General features: G+C 40.1%; 1 protein-coding gene and 1 pseudogene across 1 annotated transcript in view; both read left to right on the top strand.

The window, feature by feature from the left end:
* Positions 1 to 2,462: 2,462 nt before the first annotated feature.
* Positions 2,463 to 20,907, top strand: part of LOC120744869 (E3 ubiquitin/ISG15 ligase TRIM25-like) — a 36,984-nt gene continuing 18,539 nt past the window's right edge. Inside the window, exon 1 of the mRNA XM_040049461.1 lies at positions 2,463 to 4,851. The gene's annotated coding sequence lies outside the window, so the exon portion shown is untranslated. The remainder of the gene's footprint in view (positions 4,852 to 20,907) is intronic.
* On the top strand, positions 7,892 to 9,667 carry LOC120744908 (annotated as a pseudogene).

Raw genomic sequence — 20,907 nt, 5'->3', positions numbered from 1 at the left:
TTGTCCATTGTGATGACCATCTCACGCAGGTCCAGAGAGCAGATGTTGCTGCATTGCAGCAGCTTTTTGCAGATGTGTTCTCCCCCTGCCCGACCGTACAGCTCTCACAGAGCACCATTTTATAACCCGCCCTGGTGTGACGCTGCGTTCACGGCCCTACTGGTCACCTGAACTTAAAAGACAAATTATTTAGAGAGAATTGGCTGAAATACTGATGCTGGGAGTAATAAAAGAGGCGCACAGTGAGTGGTATAGCCCCATAGTTCTTGTAAGTGAAGACAGATGGGTCTGTTTGTTTCTGTCAACTACCACAAGGTGAATGAGTGTGTCTCAGTTTGATGCTTACCCAATGCCCCGACTCAAGAAACTCCTGGAACGGTTAGGCACTGCTCGCTTTCTCAAGACACTGGATTTAACCGAGGGCTACTGACAGATGCCTTTGTCTCCAGAGTCTAAGGAAAAAAGATATTTCTCCACTCTGAATGGTTTGTACCAATTTATCACACTTTTGCTTGGCTTGCTGGGAGCCTAAGCCACTTTCCAATGACTCATGGACTGGGTGCTGAGTCCACGCATCTTTTATCGAAGATGGGGTTTTTATTTTGCATGGTTTTATTGGCAATCCTGACAGTTGTTTGGTGTCATTGACACTCACAAACAATTACGTACTCACGGGAGTTTCTTTTGAACCTTCTGTGGAACTGCCCATCTCTGGATTCTTTTTACCCTTCAGTGTTTTCCAGCCCCGGATCATCCTCTAATCACAGGAACACTTTTGAGGACTGAGGAAGCAAATATGATACAATCGTATTCCTTTGCCATCAATAATTCTGGCTAATGTGCAGTCTCTGAGGAGTAAATTGGATGAACTGAATTTGAATGTCGCACATTTACATGACTACAGGGACACATGTCTGATTCACAGAGACTTGGCTCAGGGATTCTGATCCTAATTTAGCAATTTGAATCAGCTGAGTTGGATCAAGAACACATCTAAAACCTGTAGGACACCGGCACTCGAGGCCTGGAGTAGCCTACCCCTGCACTAAACCATAAACGTTGTTGCCATTGCACTTTTTTGATGATAGAATTTGGACTGTTTCTTTGGGCTTTTGTGTGTGTGTTGTGTTTGCTTGTTTTGTGTTGTGTTGGCTTGTTTTGGTCTCTCTGTATGGACAGACTGCAAATCAGTTTCCCACTGGAGACAAAAAAGTTCCCATTGACTAATGCCTTTAAAGATGGATTGCATCTTGGTGCAGTGATTCTGCAAGCTGAAGGTGAGCACTGGAAACTTATAGCCTACGCATCCAGATTCATGACAGAGAGTGAGTGTCATTTACACTCAAACTGAGAAGGAGTGATTGGTATTTGGGTGCAGTTTGTCATGCTCTACTACTGTTGTGTTATTTTTTTCTGCTCTTCTGTGCTGACTCAGTTTTAATGATGTATTAGCTGCCCTGGTGTATGATCGCCTGGCTTTGCTATCCATCCGATCCTCTATGATGCCTCACGATGTCTCGTCGTCCTCTGGCATTTTCCACCCTCCTCCATTAGCTGGATCCTCGTCAGGTGATTTCGGTGGTTCCTCTAGACCACGGAGAAGGAGAGGGAGAAGAGGAGGTATTCAGGTAAAGCTCAGGCTTTACTGGCGGCGGGGTTTGGCTGGTAAGCGACGTCTAGCGTGCGTTGTCTCCTGTGTTCAGAAAAGCTCCATGGAGGGGGACTTGTTTTCCACAGCCTTGTTTGGATACGCTGGGCTCGGCTCTTTGAGACCGTGCCACCTTAGGAGGGTTTATCCAGACTCTTCTTCGGGCTGGCATTTTCTTCCCTCGGTGAGTTGATTCTAGGAGCGTGACGGCTCGAACCCTGTGTATTTATGTCCCTTAACTCGAGCCTCTGCAAATAATGAGGCTTCTAGCTCACTGAATATGGCGCTTTTTAACGCTCGAGCTCTGTCTAATAAATCATTCTTGTTGACTGGTTTTATATTATCTAAAAAACTGGATTTTTTATTCCTGACTGAGACCTGGCAGCGGGATGTAGACTACTCGTCACTTGTTGAACTCTGCCCGGATGGCTATACTTTTATTACCCGGCCTCGGTTGTCTGGTCGGGGTGGTGGGCTTGCTGTGGCTTTCCAGGACCATTTCTCCTGCCGCTCCGTTAAAATTGGACATTTTCTTTCGTTTGAGCTGCAGCTGCTTAAAATTGGTAACAAGGATCCTTTCTACTGTGCTGTGGTGTATCGTCCACCTAATAGGTTCTAATAGATCTAACAGGTTATTTTTATCAGAGCTCAGTGACTTCTTGTCTGCTACTATGAAACTGTCTGCTCATAGTTGGGGACTTTAACATACACGTTGTTGATTCACCAGAGACTTTATGAACATTATCCATTCTTTTCATTTTGCTCAGCATGTGTTCGGTCCTACACACAGCAAAGGTCACACACTGGACCTTGTTTTTACTTTGGATTTAATATTGATTTGATTTGCTCTGAGGACATTTTTATTTCTGATCACTATGTTAGTTTTTAACTTGTCTTTTAATGAGCCTTTGTCCCCCGTTAGACGGATGGTTAGCTCTCGCATCTTAAACTCCTCCACAGCGGAGAAATTTGTGGATGCTTTTAACTTACAGCTATCTCCTCACAATGGTTTTGATTTCTCAACCAGTCTTTTTAATAATTATTGTCTTTCTATTTTAGATGAAATTTGTCCGGTTTAAGACGAGTGTTTCTGCCTCCAAATCTCCTCCTTGGCCAAATGACAGTATTTATTGTCTAAAACGTGATTGTTGTAAAGCGGAGCACAGGTGGAGGAAAACTCATCTAAATGTTCAACTCCTGTATCTAAAGGACCTTTTAGCTTCTTTTAATAATGCGATCAGAGATGCGAGAGCTGCCCATTTCTCACACTTGGTTACAAAGAGCAGAGGCAATCCTAAGGTGCTATTCAACACCATTAGTGACATTGTTTAGTGAAATTAGTGAAATTTTCTTTCTTGCTTGCAAAAATTCATAACGTGAGAATGAATTTGATATTCAGTTGTACGTTTCTTTTAAGCCCCAGGATTTATCTAAGCTTCAGTGTCTGAATGATTGCTTAGATTCGATCAAACGTTGGATGGCTGCAAATTGCCTCCAACTCAACGAGGGGAAAACCGAAGTCCTCGTATGCGCCCCTGATAGATTTTTATGGCAGATACTGAAAGCCCTTGGTCCTCTCTCACTCTATGTTAAATCCTCTATCAGGAATTTAGGTGTCACTTTTGACTCGACTCTCACATTGGATGGGCGTGTGAAATCTCTGGTTCGGTCTTGTTTTTATCACTTAAGAAATGTGGCTAAGCTAAGCCCGATTTTATCTCGCTCTGAACTGGAGATTGCTATACATGCATGCAAAACGCTGCAGCTAGGCTTTTGACAAAATCCTCCAAGTACTCACATGTGACACCGTTGTTATCTCAGCTTCCTGTTGAGTTTAGAGTCCATTTTAAGATCCTGGTCTTGACTTACAGAGCTGTGCACGGACTGGCACCAGCCTACATCTCTGATCTGCTACAGCCCGATGTCCCCAGCAGGTCCCTGAGGTCATCTGATCAGGGCTTACTTGCTATAAAACAGACTAAGATGAGAACTAAGGGTGACAGAGCTTTTGCCACTGTGGCCCCGAGAATGTGGAACTCTCCCCCAAACATTAAGAACTGTGGACTCAGTAGCTGTTTTTAAAAAACAACTCAAAACTCACCTTTTTAAAACTGCTTTTGGTTCATTTTTTGCCTGTTTTATTTAGTCGTTTTTAAATCTTTTTATGACTTGTAATCTTATGTGCAGCACTTTGTGATTCTGTCATGAAAGATGCTATATAAATTATTTATTTTGGCTTAGAGAGGTTCCACAGCTTTGTATGTGGCTTACCCTCTTTCACTGCAGAAACAGATCATTGCCCACTAGTATCTATCATCAAGAAGAACTTGAATGAAATGACGCCAAGAATTTAGCGTCTGATAATGAGAATGCAGAGATGTGACTTTCAGCTAGTTTACATGCCAGGAAAGCACCTGATAATTGCAGATGCACTCTTACGAGCACCCACAGGGGGCGTGGTGAGTACAACAGAAGAAGACATTCAGACTCACATAAACATGGTCTCTGCCAAACTTCCTGTGCCAGACATGAAATCTAAGCAAATAACTGATGAGACTGCACAAGACACAGAACTGCAACATGTTATGGAAAGCATGTCAAATGGATGTTTGTTGGCTCGTGTCCACTCTTCTACCACATTAGAGGAGAACTGAGTGTAGTCAATGGACTGCTATTGAAGCAGGACAAAATCGTCATTCCACAGACAATGAGGCAAGAGATGCTGACCAGATTACATGAAGGCCATCTCGGAATTGAGAAATGCAAAAGAAGGGCAAGAGAGACAGTCTTTTGGCCTGGAATGAACAGAGAGATAAAGAATATGATAAGAAGGTGTGAGACATGTCAGAAGTAACACAACAAACAGACCAAAGGATCTATGGTTGTTGATGAAACACCAACAGCACCAGGATGGATTTGTTTCATGTTAAAAACAACTAAATTTACAATATTTACAATGAACTTTTGACCTACTCAAAATTTTAAAAATATAAATAAATAAGACTATAAATAACCTTTCTGAGAATGTCCAAACACCAAGTGCAGCTATCAAACTTTAAGTAGGTTGCAGTTTTTACTGAAAGTTGTAAATCAAACATAACAAACCCTGTTAGTGCCTCCCTTCACAGATGTGTCTGTATCAGGATGGGTCTAAACAACATGGTGTAAATGCAGTTGCTGGTGAGCCTCATTTCCTGTAGGAGGTGAGACACAGAGAAATGGACCTTCCCTGTCGAGCGCTGGGAGAGAAACTCCTGCTCATCCCCTCACTTGGCGCTTCCCCGTTAACCCACTAGATGGCAGGTTTGCCATTAGAAGATCAGGAATAGACCCATTCATTGAAACGTTGATCCCATTACTTACAGAACAAACGACTCTGACCTGTCATATAACAAACTTATAAAAAACATGCCTCAGAAATACCCGTGAGACAGAATACGTACTATCAGACACTTGCATGGAGAAACCTTATGAATACCAGCGCTCACACACTCACGTGTGCACGCAGGTACTTACTGACTCACACTATCTTGGGTGGCTGCTGCCTCAACATATCAAGCATTATCGATTCTGTGTACTGCTTAAAAAGATTCAGCATTTATTATTTACTGTTACCCAGTGTTGGGCAAGTTTGAAAAAGTAATTAATTATAGTTACTAGTTACTTCTTCAAAGAAGTAACTGAGTTAGTAACGGAGTTACAATATTCTAAAAATAATTAATTACTTGAAAAGTAACTATTGTGTTACTTAAAAACAACGTTTAACCCTCTGGGGTCCAGGGTTTAATTGGCCATTTTTTACTACTTTTGATTTTCCCTCCACATTTTACCTTTAAAAACTATTTGCTTTGCCTTGTTTGGTTTCATTCTTTTCAGCACAACCTCACATGTCTGAAGTTACAGTTGTGTTTTCATTTTGACAAACCGTATGAGCACAATTGATCTAAAATCAGAAAGAAAACATAAAATCTGAGTAGATATGGTTATATTTTTTACTGTAACAACATGTTTATTGAATCATAATTCATAACTTTCATGACATTAAATACAATTGTCAATTTTAAAATCTTATGCACAAGTTTTGCAAACAACAAAGTTATTTGAAGCCATTTACCTTTTACCTTTTTTAAAAATAACCATTTCAGACTATTTACACAACAATCAGCTGTTCTGCATTCAGTAAGATGCCACACAAATTATTTGTGCCACTCCAAAAAAATCATTTCTGTCCACTATAAAGGAAACATCACAGCCTGATACCTGCAGGTCTGACAGCAGCAGGTGTATCACTCCTGTTTCTACCTGGAGACAGCAGTCGCCTCATTGTTCTGACACACAACACAAAACTATCCACAACACTACACACTTACACAATCCAAACACGCTAAACGTCACAAATCTCTCACATCTCAAAACTCTATCTCTCTCTCTCACCGTCACTCTTAAATCTTCCCCCTCTTCCTAAACAACCAAACGTCATGTTGCCATATCATTTTTGATTGGTCGACATGGTGCATTTTTACACCAACACGACCAGGCTGTTTTTTGTTTGCTCATAAGCAGAGAGGTCTCGCTGCGCTGTCCTTAGACAGTAAACGTGACAAAACTATTCAGGAAAAAACAGGCGTATATATTGTTTATCATGATTCTGGTTTAACGCGGCCTATCAACACAATTTAAAAACTGGTATATATCACCTTGTTGCTTTGTCTTAAAGTGGTCATGTGATTGGCTTACCACAACTACTTTATTCTTCCTCAGTCAAACAGCAGCACTCATGTGATTGTTTTACCCCTTAGCTCCAGGTGTTTTTCTTTCCCTCTCCTTCTGTTAACTTTCTTCCTAACTTTTCTTCTTGTTTTCTTTCCCGTCCCCGAGTCCAGTCTGGCCTGATTACAATAATTTAGAATAAAAATAACTAATAAAGATCAAACAAACTATAACAATCAAGTGGACCAGTATAGCAAAAGGCCCACTTGGGAAAGTAAATCTGTTGGGCATTTTTCTCGGCCTTCAGACAATAATTCTGATTGCTACAGTTCCAGACAGGACAAAAATAAAGTATTCATCATTTTGCGTGAACGTGAACCCAGATGCAGACACAATGCGAAGCACTCTCTTGAATTTCACAAACTTTATTTGCAAACAGGAAATACTTGGTCTGTGGCAAACAGGTCTTCAACAATGAGACAGACTTGGGGAACGAGGGAGTTGCAGGGTGACGGCACTGTGACACTGTGACCCTCTACAAAATGCCAGGTTTAGATAAGTTAGTGAAACAAACTGATCAGCCGTCTTATCCTGTCTTGTGATACAAAATACATCCTCTGTAATCCACAAGGGTGGAACCATGTTATCCTTGAATCTGTACATTGTCAGCCAAGATTGTTTGTTTTTTTTTCCTTTGACCAGATGCAACTGGTTTCCTGTGCCAACAGCGTGTGGTGCTGTGGTTAAATAATAGAGGAAGGCACACAGATTGAGCTGCTGTTATCTTCACAACAGGAAGGTTTATTCTTCCTCCTGTGGTCCCAAAAACACTGCTCGATACAACCAGTGCGCTGGTAATGCCCTCTAGTGTTCGCATGTGTAAATAGCATTACCTCAAACTGCTATAATTTCAACAAGAATGTTTTAAATGACAGGTATAGATTAACAACAACAAACCAATGTCCAATTACTCTGTGAAGGTGACTGTTTTTCTTCTGATTATGTTCTACATATTGTATTTGAAGAGTTTTTTATACTCTTCACCATGTATCACTTCTGGCTAAGACAAAATGTTTTCTTACAACTAAAATAGTTATCTTGATTGTCTCTTTCATTACAACCAGCTAACTACCAAGGGTGTTTTGTTGAGGGTAAAACAGAAAACCTGTGGTAGTTTATTCTTGGAAACCAACAACTGTAATCTCCATATTTTTCAACGATTTCCTGGAAAAAACATGTGAACTTTAACCTAAAATAAGTAGTTTATCAAGGAGGCTCTAATACTGTAAAAGAAACATAACACACCCTCACTCTTGTCACTGCCAGGATATTCTTTAGTGCCTCCCTTCACAGATGTGTCTGTATCAGGATGGGTCTAAACAACATGGTGTAAATGCAGTTGCTGGTGAGCCTCATTTCCTGTAGGAGGTGAACAAGAGCAGAGATCTGTTTCCCTTCAGAGCACAGAGGTTGTTTCTGTTCAGAGGAAGTGAAACTGTCTGACAGTCACTGAGAGACGGTGAAACGGCACAGCACATGAATCAAATGGACCAAACAAAATTCTGCTGTTCAGTCTGTTTGGATCTACTGAAGGATCCGGTGACTATTCCCTGTGGACACAGCTACTGCATGAACTGTATTAAAAGCTTCTGGGATGAAGAGGAAAAGAAGAAAACCTACAGCTGCCCTCAGTGCAGACAGACTTTCACAGCGAGGCCTGTCCTGGTGAAAAACACCATGTTAGCAGATTTAGTGGAGGAGCTGAAGAAGACTGGACTCCAAGCTGCTCCTGCTGATCACTGCTATGCTGGACCTGAAGATGTGGCCTGTGATGTCTGCACTGGAAGAAAAATGAAAGCCTTCAAGTCCTGTTTATTCTGTCTGGCATCTTATTGTGAGAAACACCTTCAGACTCATTATGATTGAGCTTCATTTAAGAAACACAAGCTGGTGGAGCCCTCCAAGAAGCTCCAGGAGAACATCTGCTCTCGTCATGATGAGGTGATGAAGATGTTCTGCCGTACTGATCAGCAGAGTATCTGTTATCTCTGCTCTGTGGATGAACATAAAGGCCACGACACAGTCTCAGCTGCAGCAGAAAGGACTGAGAGGCAGAGAGAGCTGGAGGTGAGTCGACAAAACATCCAGCAGAGAATCCAGGACAGAGAGAAAGATGTGAAGCTGCTTCAACAGGAGGTGGAGGCCATCAATCAGTCTGCTGATCAAACAGTGGAGCACAGTGAGAAGATCTTCACTGAGCTGATCCATCTCATCCAGAAAAGAAGCTCTGATGTGAAGCAGCAGATCAGATCCCAGCAGGAAACTGAAGTGAGTCGAGTCAAAGAGCTTGAGGAGAAGCTGGAGCAGGAGATCACTGAGCTGAAGAGGAAAGATGCTGAGCTGAAGCAGCTCTCACACACAGAGGATCACATCCAGTTTCTACACAACTACCCCTCACTGTCAGCACTCAGTGAGTCTACAGACTCATCCAGCATCAATATCCGTCCTCTGAGCTACTTTGAGGATGTGACAGCAGCTGTGTCAGAGGTCAGAGATAAACTACAGGACATTCTGAGAGAGGAATGGACAAACATCTCACTGACAGTCACTGAAGTGGATGTTTTACTGTCAGATCCACCAGAGCCAAAGACCAGAGCTGGATTCTTAAAATATTCACGTGAAATCACACTGCATCCAAACACAGCAAACAAACAGCTGTTATTATCAGAGGGGAACAGAAAAGCTACAGTAATGAGTCAACAACAGTCTTATTCTGATCATCCAGACAGATTCACTTCGTATAAACAGGTCCTGAGTAGAGAGAGTCTGACTGGACGTTGTTACTGGGAGGTGGAGTGGAGAGGGGGAGTTTATGTAGCAGTCGCATACAAGAATATCAGCAGAAAAGGAGATGGTAATGAATGTGTTTTTGGACGTAATGACAAATCTTGGGCATTAAATTGTAACAACAACAGTTTTACATTTTGGTACAACAACATCCAAACTCCTGTCTCAGGTCCTCGTTCCTCCAGAGTAGGAGTGTACCTGGATCACAGAGCAGGTATTTTGTCCTTCTACAGCGTCTCTGAAACCATGACTCTCCTCCACAGAGTCCAGACCACATTCACTCAGCCGCTCTATGCTGGACTTTGGCTTTACTATAATTATGGAGCCACAGCTGAGTTGATTAAAGTGAAATAGACTGAAGTCTTTCATATTGTGGGTTTAAATCTGTGTTTTAGTTTCATTTTATTTTCTCTCCATCATTTCTGCACAGACATCAGCTGTCAGTCAAACATTATGGGTGGTACCTCCACATCTTCTAGTTGTTCTCTTGATGTTTCTGAGATTTTAAAGGAGATCTTTCCTGTGACTGTTTATGGAGGCTATCGCTGCTCATCATCATTTTGATTTACTAAAATATTTCTCCACATGAAAATGTAAACTTCTCTATCCTCTAAATGTTTCTGGAATATTTGCATTGAACAATGTCGACATTTCTCTTTATGAGTATGGCAGACCATGTGTGTGTGTTTGTGTTTGTTTTTGTCAAAATCATCAAACAAATGAGGAAAAACTGTGATTTTAATGAATGAATTCATATATTGTGTTGATGTTTTATTGTGTGAATAAACTGGAAGGTTTGACTATAAATCAAACTTTGAACAAAGTCTTTTCTTCTGTCTTCATTCCAGGATCTCACTCAAATCTGATGCAGAAAATATGAAACTAATCTGAGAGAATAACTGAAGCAGTTTTCCTCCTGAAGCATCACAAAGTTCAGAGTTCATGTTTAGAGCAGAAGATTCAGCAGTCGCTCTGTGACCTTTCAACTTTCTTCACTAAAACAGCTTCATTACAGAGAAACAAGTCACATTTCCTTCATGTTCTTAAGTCCTTTCAGATGTTTTTAATGGTCCTTGAATGCAGCATCAGTGTCGCAGGTTTAAAAGGTCACTTTCTGTTGTGTTCAAAGATTTCCTTCAGATATGGTCTTTAATCAGTAAAGCCAGTGATACAGCAGTGTCATTAGCTGTGTTATTGGCACCAGGCTGTGTTTATGTATGTGTTTAATTCTGTCTGAGGATGTCTTCAGCATGAAATGATCATTTGCTCAGCTGCTGTGTCTCATCTCTTATCAGACATTGGTTGGAACAGAGTTTTGTTGCTGACCATCTGACAAGAGGGTGAAGAAAAGCTTCAGGCTTCATTTGGACACTACGTTGGACAGAAGTCTCCACAAAAATGACTCAGAAACACAAATATTATCAACGAAAGTCCAAATGTCAAAAAGGGGTCATACATGATCCTGAGAAATGTCCTTGAACATTTGAACATGAGTCAGAGGGTTGTCATGTTTCTACACTGCATCGTGGCATCAAGCCTGAGATGTCTGTGGAAACAAGTATGGAGGACACAAATGCACAGACGCAGTCAAGCTGTTTACTGCTGATGAGGAAGGAAAATAGTCTGTTGGATATTAAAGCAGCATTTATTAGAGTAAGAACAGATACTTGTGTCCTTCATTTGATCCCCATCAATTTACAGAAGACTTAAGGACCCTTTGACTTCTAACATACAGCTGCATGTTTACGATTATTTATTTATTTCCAGCAAAGCAAGACTTTACTGATTAAAGACATATAATCAGACATATTACTGTTACTCTCTGAAAAAGACTCACATAAAGCAGATTTATCACAAGCAAACATCAAGACACATCCTTCATGGCTTAAAGTTGCAGTGGGACTCTTTCGCCATCTGGTGGTTGTAACAGTTATGACAACTGTTCCTGCATATATGTCCCTCCTCAGTGTGAAGAAGACTGGACTCCAAGCTGCTCCTGCTGATCACTGCGTGTTCCTCCTGTGTCTAAAATCTATTTCCATTATGAATCAGGAAACTGTTTGCACCAATCATAAAGCCAATAAAATACGTCACACACTAAGAAATAACAAAAAGGAATTGTGCATTTCAAGGAGATTTTTCCCTCGTTTTTTGAAATCATAAGAATACAAACTAATGCAAGACTGTCATGTTTTCATAAGTTTGTAGAGACACTGTTCTGTTGTATTCTAGGACATCAGTCACTTTTTAAATGCATGCTACTCCTCATCATCAGCATCATCATCAGCACCCATGACCTCCTTTTAGTCTTTGTTTTGTTATTTTTCAGAGTTCAGGAGACGTTCTTATGGGATTTCCACAGTGTACAAGTACTGTTTAGAGCCTTTACCTAAAAGAAAAGAGTAAAGTACAAAGTAGATTTACTCACTGCAGGAAAATAATGCCTCAATCTGATATATTGTCTTATATGACAAACTGAAAGTGATGCATCAAAGTGTAAGCAGCATTTTCCTGTTACAGCTGGTCTAGATGGAACTGATCTGATCTCCTTTATGTGCAGGTAGATATCCATTTTTTTGAACCACATTTCTTATGAGACTCAGAGTTTACATTTTGGAAATGTGGTGAGACCTGGGGTAGAAAGAGACTGAAGCTTCAACCTCGGCAGTTTTGTGTGTGTCTGAAGCAGAAAGATAAGAACTGTGTGGCCAACTCATCACACACATAATCCTGAATCAGAAAAACAGCATCAAGTGTTGTAATTGTTAAACACAGAAGTGTGATTTATATGTGGTTTTACTGATGGTTAACACAGTCGCACAAACACCTGAAACTGATCAAAATATAAAACAACATATAAACATAAATATGTGCCAGTTACCAGAACTTATATGTGGTTTCACTGAGGTTTAATTCTGCTCAGTTTATCAATACTCACTCATACAAAAGTTTGTTGTGTTTTATTGATTATTTGGCTTTAGGTTTTCCAGTTTTCCAGCTGCTGCTGTTTAATGTTTGCCTGGGAAAAGAAATCCAGTTAGTGTGGGAAGTTTGGTTAAGCTGGTGGAAAACAATACTGTTACACTGACCTTTTGGATAAGATTGTCTTACCTGTGGTTTCTCTGATGTGCACGACAAAACAGTCTCCAGGCAGCTTGAGTGCCCATTTAAAGGTTCCTGGTGGTACCAAGTGATTGAAGAGAGGATTGAAAAGCCATATTAGTTTATTGTAGATTGTAGTCAGTTGGCCAAGCTTGTAATGAAAAACGGTTCATTACTCGAAGCTTTCATCACAGTCCTCTTTGGTGACATCTGGTGGACAAATACATGAAGAGCAGCTTGAGTCTGCAGCTTATAATGAACTGCTTCATTATGATTGCCCACTCTGCAGAGCTGACAGCTTGTGTTTGATGTCATGTGACAGTTCTGTGTGATATCGGGCTGATATGTTGCTTTGAACGTGAATTTTCGGGGGGTGAAAAAATTATGTTATCATCGATCAATCATGTGGTCAGAAGAATCTGTGCTTACCTTGCAGGAATGTTTTAAATTTACAGATTGGGAAGTTTTTATTCAGCCTTGATGCTTTGGTGGATGTTAGCTCATATGCAGTTTTTTATAAAGACATGATTATACCCCTTAAGCGTGCTAAAGTGTACCCTAACAATAAGCCATGGGTCACCAAATGCATCAAATCCTGTTTAAGGAAAAAGAGACAGGCTTTTAAAGAGGGGGCTGTTACTGACTTTCAGGCAGTCACCAAAGACTTGAAAATCGAGCTCTTGAAAGCAAAACAGATCTACAAAAACCTTCTTGAAAGCAAATTTGCTGCAAAAAATTTTGGGTCTGCCTGGACTTGTATGAAAACCATATCAGGGTTTCAAAATCCCCAGAGCAGCAGTCAGATCATTGTAGACGGTTTTAAGTCAGACAGAGATTTGAATATGCTTGATGCTCGTTTTAGTTCTTCTGAACTGAAACAGAAACTGAAAGATACTCAACACTTCATCACTGAACTCAGCGATGTCCAAAAGGCCTTTCATACAGTTAATGTGAACAAGAGCCAGGGCCCTGATAACATTAGTGCCGCCTAATTAAATCTTGTGCTAAAGAGCTCAGTCCTAAATTTCAGCTTATTTTTAATAAATCCTTTCAAATACAAAATGTGCCCTCGCTTTGGAAGGAAGCTGTCGTCGTTCATGTCCCTAAATCTAGTTGTCCAAACGTCCTGAATGACTTCAGGCCTGTTGCCTCACCTGAGTTGTCATGAAAGTCTTTGAAAAAATCATCAGAAATGTGATTATGGAAGAGATTGAATATCAGCTGGATCCAATGCAGTTTGCGTACAGGCCCAACAGAGGAGTGCAGGACGCGCTTTGGACTAAATCTGATTCTTAAACATGTAGAGAGTAAAGGGACTTTTGCAAGACTTCTTTTCATTGATTTTTCTTCAGCTTTTAATACAATACAGCCCCATATTTTAATGAAAAGACTTTTAGAAGAGTTTGAAATCAGGAAAAACCTGGTTTGCTGGATTTTAGATCTTTTAACTGACAGGTCACAAAGAGTGAGAATAAATGGGGTTCTGTCTGACCCAGTGTTCTCCTCCACAGCTTCTCCTCCAGGGTGTCTCTTATCGCCCTTATTATTCATTCTCTTTACAAACATGTGTCAGAGCAGATATGAAAACAGGGCCATCATTAAATTTACAGATGACTTTGTTATTGTCAGCTTACTGAAAGAGGGTGAAACTCACCACGGTCCAATCATTGATGACTTTGTTCAGTGGTGGGAGGAGTCTTATCTCCAAATGAACATATCTAAAACAAAAGATATGGTTATTGATTTTAGGAAACAACAAAATGGGCACAGAGTCACTTTAATTAAAGGTCAGAAAATAGAGCAAGTGCAATCATATAAATATCTTGGGACCATAATCAATGAAAAACTGAACTTTTATTGCAAATCGGTCTGTAAAAAGGGTCACCAGTGCCTTTACTGCCTCAGGAAACTTGCTCATTTCCACATTGAGCGAAAGATTTGACCTTTGTTTTCTTGTTCTTTTATTGAGTCTGTTTTATCTTTTTGTTTGGTGCCATGGTTCAGTCAGACCTCTGTCACAGAGAAACATTCACTGAATTAGTGAGTGAGATGGTCCAGTCGTCTGATAGATGAGTCACAGGCCTGTTTAGACTCCCTGTACTCTAAACAGGTACCACAGATGCTTAATCAATCCTTAAAAATGGTTCCCATCCTCTACGGGGTGGATTTAGCTTCTTTCTTCAGGACGGAGGTTTCTAGTTCCAAGATGCAGGACAAAGCATTATAAAAACAGCTTTGTCCCTGCTGCTGTCACTGAACTCAATAAGAATTGTTTTTGATTTGATTCATTTTGTTTAATTACTAAATATGTGCTTTGTCAGGTTTCATTAGGTGTGTGTGTTTGTGAAGGGAGGCCAAATGCTATCATTGTTCTGTAAAGCAAATTTACCTGTGGGTATAAATAAAGTAACCTTAACTTAAAGCTTATAGGAGGTTGTGAGGTCACTGCCTCCACCTGATTATGTAATTAACCAGCAGACTGGCACGTTTATATATAATATACTATATGTTATATCATTATAATTATGTGTATATCATATTTCTTATGTACATTTTAGACCTGGGAGCAGAAATGCTGATGAACTGGTTTTTATTCAGGAACAGGCAGAGCGTCCTCTCTTCCTGGCTCCATGTTTATAATTATGTCACACACTGATTCGCTCTCACAAAATGACCAAAACACAGCACAAATCCCACCAATGATTCAATTCCTTATAAATCATTGAATCAGGTACTGAAGCAGTGACGTGCTGAATGAAGCTTCAGACGTCATTGATCACGTGACTCTGTTCAGTCAAACCAAGCCTCAGCACAGCGTTTCTGAAGCAGTGTGTTGATTTTTTGACATATGTGCCGGAGCTTCAGCTTCAAACGGGCCGTCACCATCAGAGTTGCTGGAACCATGTCCCACTACTGGCTACTCTGTTTTATTCTGTGTTAAGTTTTTGAATGTGAATTTTCTGTGTTAAGAATAACAAAGAAAATGTAATGAAGTGATTTTAAAGTTTAAACTTTGTGTTAAATCTTGTAAATCAGAGAGAGAGAGAGAGAGAGAGAGAGAGATAAGGTGTGAGTGGACATCGGATGATTAAATGTCAACAACTTGATTGGCCCAATTGTGAAGATGTGACTGGGCGGATCTAGAAGGGTGGCATGGGGTGGAAAGTGCCACCCTAAAATGATCCCTTGCCACCCCAAGTGCCACCCCAGTTTTGCATATGACAGTGTTGTTTATTAAAATAAGAGCATTAGCAGTTTGAGCATAGTTACAGTCAACAGTGAATATAAATGCTAAAACTGAATATATTGGATAGTGTTCCCCCCCTCCACCATTAACAAATGGTTCAGCCCATAGCAGGAGGGCTTTTTTCTTATTTTCAGTAGCAAGCATGCTTATGATTGTGCCAGAGCACATTTTGAACAACACCATGGGAATTTCGGATTTTACACAGGTGGTTGGATGTTAGACTCTGTAAATGGAAGGAAGATGAGTGTTATTAACCCTCCGTGGTCCACGGACACGCTGCACCTCCAAATCACATGACTGATTTAAGTTAGCAAAAAGCTGCAGCCATGCGGAGTCTCTATTTCAGCCCACATTGAAAGTTCGGACTTCAAAGTTTATAAATTTTAATTACTGGCCAGTAAATCCAGAGTTATGATAATATATATAAGCCACGCTTTTTTCTAAATACTGTCGTCACGTTTTTGTGTGTGTGTGTGTGTGTTTTAAGCGTTTTAAGGACAGAGGGCAGCATCCACTCTGGTTTTACACAGTTTTGCAGGTTTAGCTCTTCTGAAGTTCAGCACCTGCTTTTTCAACCAATCAGAAGCCAGTATTGTAGAGAGTTCCTATTTCTTTTCATGCAATCCAATTGTTCAGTCTGACGTAACTAGCCGTGTCTGGGTCTAAACTCCGCTGCAGGTCCATATATCAAACGATCACTATGGCATTACTGAGAGTTGAAAAACTGTCTAAAGTCTTTCATCTTTAATAAAATGATCAGCGTTCTGCTCTACCAGGTGTAACAATTGAGTTTAACATCCAGGCATCCATGAAAACGGAATTTATGACATTTAACGGAGTTAGAAGTTAGCAGGGAGTTAGCTCGTTAGCTTCTATCTAAATACAATATAGCATGTCCTGACTGCGGGGTTTTGGAAACAAATTAAAACGTACAGCTCTGTTATCATTTCCAGCATAAATGAAGACAGAAAACTAAACAGCAGTGACGTTTGTAGGGTTACTGAAGTTGGGCTAGCTGGTATATAATGATGTGCTACGTGACCGCTAGCGACACAGCTATGTTAGCATAATATAAACAAGCTAACTTTTTTTCCACTTGATAAAAGTTAACGTGAGTGTTCTGGGTGGTCAGGAACAAATGTAATCGCATGGCAGGATGCTGTAAAAGGACCAAACTTCAGCCAGGAGAACAACTGAGATAATCCATCCACAATACGAGGTTAGTCATTCATATACTGCTGCATGGGCTGGGCTGTAGTTACATCCTAAGGTTTTAAAAACTGAGCTTAAATAAATGATTAGCGGTAATAAAAGCCGAGGGAGGTCAACAGTGATCACTGACTGTTTTAGGAGCTTTTTGAGATCAAATAGAAGAAAATACATAACATTAAACATGTTAACAACACAAAAGCCATATTAAACGCAGACTAATTTAGGCCCGGAAGTAGGATTCGTCGCGTCATCACTGAACAACCGGATTGAATAATTTTGAATGTTTAGGTGAATATTTATATTTAGAGTATTTTCTCGATCAGTGTCTTCAGTCCTGACCCTGAGTGCGTACATTTAAAAATAAAGTGATATAACTTCTTTTACATTACTGTGAACTTCTTGTACAGTTTGACAGCTGATTGTTGTCGTGTTTGTCGTCATATGAAGATCGTTTCCTAAAGAGGACTGAACAGTCATTTAGCCTCTGGCTCCATCCATGAATCTGATATTTGCTGTATAATCTGTGCTGTTAATAATGTAATGGAACATATCATTTGTACGGGGCGATCGTGGCTCAAGAGTTGGGAGTTCGCCTTGTAATTGGAAGGTTGCCGGTTCGAGCCCCGGCTTGGACAGTCTTGGTCGTTGTGTCCTTGGGCAAGACACTTCACCCGTTGCCTACTGGTGGTGGTCAGAGGGCCCGGTAGCGCCAGTGTCCGGCAGCCTTGCCTCTGTCAGTGCGCCCCAGGGTGGCTGTGGCTACAATGTAGCTTGCCATCACCAGTGTGTGAATGGGTGGATGACTGGATATGTAAAGCGCTTTGGGGTCCTTAGGGACTAGTAAAGCGCTATATAAATACAGGCCATTTACCATATAATTTCATATGTAATTGTGATGATCTTTACTATGGAACGCCAGGACTGCCATAATGAATTAATTAAATACACCATTAAATAATTAATTAAATGTGGCAATAATTAATTAAAATTGGAATTAATTAATTAAATAAATAGTTATGACACATGTAATTAATTATTGATACATTTAATTAATTATTTATGTATTTCACATTTTAATTAATTATTGACACATTTAATTGATTAATTATTGACACATTTAATTAACTCATTCACTGCCAGCCATTTTCAAATCAGGTAACTCCCCACTGCCAGGGTTTTTGAGCATTTTTACTCATTTTTGAAGAGCCACAGAAAACTGTGTGTTATGATCATATAAACGCTGAACCTACCAAAATGAAGAACAGACTCTCTTCTTTCATCCAAAAAAAAAAGCTTGTTTCTACCATTTTCCATTCTTTAGTAATCAGCTGTAGAAGAGAGGTGGGTTCCACCAAAAATGCCTGTTTTGACCAAAAAAAGGGAGAAAACGAGCTTTTTGTGAAAAATACATTTCAAGCAGAAAAGTGCCTTTGTCACTAATATTTCTTGCTTTGAGACACCTCTAACATATAAAATAGTTTTTCACTTCTATAAAATAGAAATAACACTGAGAAAGGTTATGTTTTATCAAAACAATTTATTTACAAATATATGAAAAAATAAAATGTACATACGTATTCTAGCCCCTCCCATTGAAAAACGTAATTGACGTCTATAGACGTCAATGGCAGTGAATGAGTTAATTATTTATGTATTTCACATTTTAATTCATTATTGACACATTTAATTAATTATTTAATGATATATTTATTTATTTCATTTTGGCAGTCATGGCGCCTGGCTCTCATCATGAAATAATTTTATCTGTCAGCCTCACCCATCAAACTCAGGGGGCGGGGTTAACGCTGCCCATGCAGCTTCTCTAACATTTGATTGGTTGCCGTGCAAAGTAAGTCAAAACAGGTCGATCCTAGATAATCGATTGCTTGTGTAGACTTGGGGCAGCCAGGTATCCCAGAATGCAGATCAAATCACAGGCAGCAATGGTGGTGGTGTAGTTTTAAAATACCCCGTTTTTCTGTCACCAGCTACACTTTTAACAGTGTTTTAGCCGCGAATGTCGCGACGTATGTCTGGTCAGGTTGTCAACATAGAACATGTTTGCAAAAGTGCTCAGATGTTTTCAGAGATTTCACTAGCTCTGCTAACAATTAGCATGCAGAGTGCACCGAGGGGGTTACGTTAACCAGTTTGTTTACATATTCCACTCTCCGTGTTCCACATGTTGCATTCGCAGATTCTCATTTTCACCGAACGATCGTCTCTTTCCGCCTGGTCTTGTGTCTCTGTGCTTCTGTAACATAAAGAACGAGCTGACATTTTTCTGCACAAGATAAGTAAATATAGTGTTTTCCCCGAGCGCAGAGCTGCTGGAGCTTGTTTCCTTACAGAGCACTTTATAGGCGAACAGCTTCATCAGCGGCTGATGTCCAATCACCGGCACACAGCTTTGAAACCTCAGCTGAGTTTTAGCTCTCAGTGGTTAAACGCTGGACTTCATTCACTCAGGTTCTGTCTGTCGGGTCACGTTTACTTCGCTGTTTTATTTACAACTGAGCAAATCGGTTTGGCTGAGGTTAAAGTTACGTTTCATAACTGCATAGTTTCACAGACGTTTAATGGTTCACTGGCACATGTGTTAGACTGAACTATCATCTAAATATCATCTGTTTTTTAATAGTTATTCAACTGTATTCTAAGCACCAGCTGTCTGTTAGAATGTGATTTTTTTTCTCTCTGTTGGCAGAGGTATAAAAAATGCGCAGGAAAATCTGACGTGCATGGCAAACTTCACCAACGATATTTAGGGAGGAATAAACACACATCAAACATAAATGAACCATTTGCCTGTCTCCATAATTGAGAGCATTTTCTCTTCTTATGTCAACACACTCTCTCTCTCTTTTTTTTTTTTTTTGCTTTTTCGGTCATGTTATGTTTACCTGTCAAAGGCTTGTTACAAACTATGAAACACATCGTGCAGACTTCTGGATGTTAGAAGAAAACTAATACTGCTCATGAAGGAGACTAAAGGCAGGAAGGTGTCCTTTAAAACTAAACATGTTAATAGGACCTCCCTATTTATATCATAGTTTATGATATAGCACGTGTATTTCAGTAATAGCCTGCTGATTTCAGTGTAGTGGTGAACAGTCACACAGCTCACGTAGGCGTTATCTGTGATACTCCTTAACTATAATTTATCCAAGTTAACTTCAGTTAATCATTCAGACGGTTCTTTTGCAATAAAAAACATAAACACCCATGCTGCCGGTAGGTTTCCTCAGTGCCAGCTGTTAACATTATAGCTGCTTATGCAGTAACCATGGTAACCACGGACTCTGAGCGGCTGGATCGACGGAGGTCAGACAACAATTTTACATGTATGATCTTAAAACAGGACACAGCCACTATACGTGCTGGCCTCATATCAAATGTGAAGGCAGACTGAGTCTATGTTTGACGTTTTTTATATCTAATCTTCCTTTTCAAACATTTAAACAGCAGCGAGTCTGCAGCTGAGGGAATACAAACTCAAATTGTCGGAACAGGTTTGCTCGTTTCTTGGATTCATTTGGTGATTTATTAAATGTATAACTGTTATTCTAATCTGCTGCTGAGTCTCTTACACTTTTCTTTATGCTGTATATTTTCACGTCTCTGGAATAGTTGGCAGTTAGATAGTCAGCTGGGAAACTTTGTGTTAACTCATGGAGCTGAGGATATCGTGGATATGCTGACCTCGCTGCGTGGTGTACAGAGCGAGGTCAGCATGATTAATATTCACAATAAAAATATTAGCCGAACATCATAAAGTCTGTATGTGTTTCATAGTGTCGAACAACCTTTGTACAGTTAAAGCCAGCAGTTACTACATGACAGAAACACCAACGTTATCTCTTTTATGCGTTTATACACAGGTCACGCTGATTACTGAACAAAAACCCAAAGATCAGATGTTAAACAGATTTATTTGCTCTCTCTCCTCCTTAAACATGTTTTTAATGTTAGTTATAATTCAGAATTGGCGACTGAAACACGTAGGACACATAAGAACATCAGGAAATAAAACACCGATAAATATAACCTCAGTAAAAGAAGTCAGCGGGGGTTACTACAGCTGTGTACCGGGGCCTGCGCTTTGTCGGTGGGATTGCTTGCGAGGCGAGCGGGTCTATCC

The sequence above is a fragment of the Simochromis diagramma genome, unplaced genomic scaffold (genome assembly GCF_900408965.1).
Source record: "Simochromis diagramma unplaced genomic scaffold, fSimDia1.1 OVJJ01000355.1, whole genome shotgun sequence".
NCBI classification, from domain to species: Eukaryota; Metazoa; Chordata; class Actinopteri; order Cichliformes; family Cichlidae; genus Simochromis; species Simochromis diagramma.
This window is presented reverse-complemented; position numbering and strand designations above follow the sequence as displayed.